Here is a 2,705-nt window from a genome sequence, read left to right as displayed (position 1 = left end):
CTATTTAACTCGGCACATGATGATTCACACTGGTGAAAAGCCGTTTTCATGTGGGAACTGTGGAAAAAGTTTTAGTCACAAACGAAGTTTAACTCAGCACATGATGATTCACACAGGTGAAAAGCCGTTTTCATGTGTAACCTGTGGAAAAAGTTTTATTCAAAAACAGCATTTAACTCGGCACATGATGATTCACACTGGTGAAAAGCCGTTTTCATGTGGGAACTGTGGAAAAAGTTTTATTCAAAAACAGCATTTAACTCGGCACATGAAGATTCACAACAGTGAAAAACCGTTTTCATGTGTGACCTGTGGAAAAAGTTTTCGTCTAAATCAATTTTTAACTGAACACATGATGATTCACACTGGTGAAAAGCCATTTTCATGTGTGACCTGTGGAAAAAGTTTTCGTCTAAATCAATTTTTAACTGAGCACATGATGATTCACACTGGTGAAAAACCGTTTTCATGTGGGACCTGTGGAAAAAGTTTTTGTCAGAAAGTTAGTTTAACTCAGCATATGATAATTCACACTGTTGGGAAGCCGTTTTCATGTGTGACCTGTGGAAAAAGTTTTATTCACAAACAGCATTTAACTCGGCACATGATGATTCACACTGGTGAAAAGCCATTTTCATGTGGGAACTGTGGAAAAAGTTTTCGTCAGAAAGTTAGTTTAACTCAACACCTGATGATTCACGCTGGTGAAAATATGTTTACATGTGTGAATTGTGGAAAAAGTTTTAGTAGAAAACAGCATTTAACTTGTCACATGAGGATTCACACTGGTGAAAAGCCGTTTTCATGTGTGACCTGTGGAAAAAGTTTTCATCAAAAAATTCATTTAACTCGCCATATGAGGCATCACACAGATGAAAAGCTGTAGAAATGTCACCTTCCTATGATGTTACTATCTGAATTTCAATCCGCCTGCAACAAGTTCTCCAGTTTCTTTTCAGAGAAAATTCTCAGAGGATTAATCTGATTTTAAAAATTTAAACCCATTTTTTCTCTATTCTTAAGAATGACTGTTTGATTATTGATTCTATGTTGCATGACTGTTTTTGTGTTTGTAATGATGTAAAGCACTTTGAAATGCCTTCATGCTGAAATGTGCTATACAAATAAAATTTGATTGATTCAATGTGTGTCCTATGTTGAGGTTCACTATAAAATTGATTTGGTTAAAAACTAGAATTAAAGACTGGAGGGATTTCATGTCTATAAAGCTGAGAAATTGTTGTATTTGTTAGACGTGATCATTTGGATCTTCACATTTGGACACCTAGAGATGTGAAACTTTTTTTGATGCATTGTTTTTTTCTGGCATATTCTGTAGCAAAAATAATGACAAACTGTATTGTTATAATATAAACCATTCAATAAAATGACATGGATTATAACAAAATTGAGTGATAAATTGTAGTAGTTGCATTTTATAGTCCTTATGACTACTGGGTATAAACTGATCTTCAGTGTGTTTGTCCTAAAAACTAATTTTCATGCATTGATTTTTCTTGATTGTAGAAACTGTTTGATTATTTTCTTCAGTAATTTACTGTGTCTTGTCTTCATTATATTTTTCTCTTTACTGCTTCAGCTGTCTTCTATTACAGTTTACCATGTTTCTAACCAATTTAACCTCTACACATAGATATATGTTTACTGTCTTAGAAAGTAAGTAAAACATTTACCTTTCCTGTAAAAATGTAGTGTTAGTGCTGAATGTTACTGCTGAAAATTGTAGAAACATTTGAGTTCAACTGCAGAACACTTGCTGAAATGAAATGAGAAGAAGCAGAAAAAGTTAATCTGCAAAACTGGCTACACAGCAAAAACTCTCAGCTACACTGAACCATTTAAAATCAGTACTAACATCCCTTCTAAAAAAATTTTAATATAACAAAGAGTAATAACATTTAACCCATCTAGTGCAGTAGATGAAGAAAGCAGCAGCGATCATTGTGGATACACAGAGTCTGGGGACCAATTATTTTAGCTTCTTGAAATAATTTGTTCCCCCTTTATAACATGGGAGCTAATTAATTTACCAGCACGTCTTTAACTGTGTTTATTAATCTCATCATCAGCAGCAAATTCTGTGAATTTGGTAACATTTACTTATTTGCCAAACTTATGAGGGGGGAACCAAATATTTTAGCTGCCTGAAATAACCTGTCCTCCCTCCAAAGAGCGTTGAGGAGGGGAACAGATTATCTCATGCAGCTGAAATATATGGTTCCCCCCTCATAATTTTGGCAAATAATGTCATCAAATGGTTGTCATGGAAATTTATTTTATCCAGTAATCTGTCATATTTTACATAAGATCAGAATTTTCTAGAAAGCTGTCTCTCATCTTTTCAGGAAGTCTACTTTTTTGTCCCCTGCTATCAGCCAGCTTCCATCTTCTTGTATTGGCAATAAAACAATTCTAAATACACAGAATGTGATAGAAAACCGTGTTTGGTGACTGACTTTTATTTGTCAGAATTAAGTGACCAAAGTCGGGAAAAGACTGACTCTCTAAACCAGTGTTTTTCAACCAATGTGCTAGTGTGCCGTGGAAATTATCCAATTTCACCCACCGTATTTTCCAGACTATAAGCCGCTACTTTTTTTCCTAAGCTTTGAACAATGTGGCCTATAACCTGGTGCGGCTTTTCTGTGGATTTTTCTTCAACCACCAGGGGGCTCTTTAGCAGG

At 34.9% G+C, this 2,705-nt stretch overlaps 1 long non-coding RNA gene across 1 annotated transcript in view; it reads right to left on the bottom strand.

The window, feature by feature from the left end:
• LOC106938056 (uncharacterized) overlaps positions 1-766 on the bottom strand; it is a 4,151-nt gene extending 3,385 nt beyond the window's left edge. Inside the window, exons 1-2 of the long non-coding RNA XR_001422523.1 lie at positions 478-766; positions 310-393 (exon numbers count right to left, since the gene is read on the bottom strand). This is a non-coding gene — a long non-coding RNA (uncharacterized LOC106938056). The remainder of the gene's footprint in view (positions 1-309; positions 394-477) is intronic.
• Between the last annotated feature and the right edge of the window lie 1,939 nt (positions 767-2,705).

This window comes from Poecilia latipinna, unplaced genomic scaffold, assembly GCF_001443285.1.
Source record: "Poecilia latipinna isolate Pla-1442-1.1 unplaced genomic scaffold, P_latipinna-1.0 Scaffold2498, whole genome shotgun sequence".
Lineage (NCBI taxonomy): Eukaryota > Metazoa > Chordata > Actinopteri > Cyprinodontiformes > Poeciliidae > Poecilia > Poecilia latipinna.
Note: the sequence above shows the minus strand (reverse complement) of the source record. Positions and strands in the feature narration are given on the sequence as shown.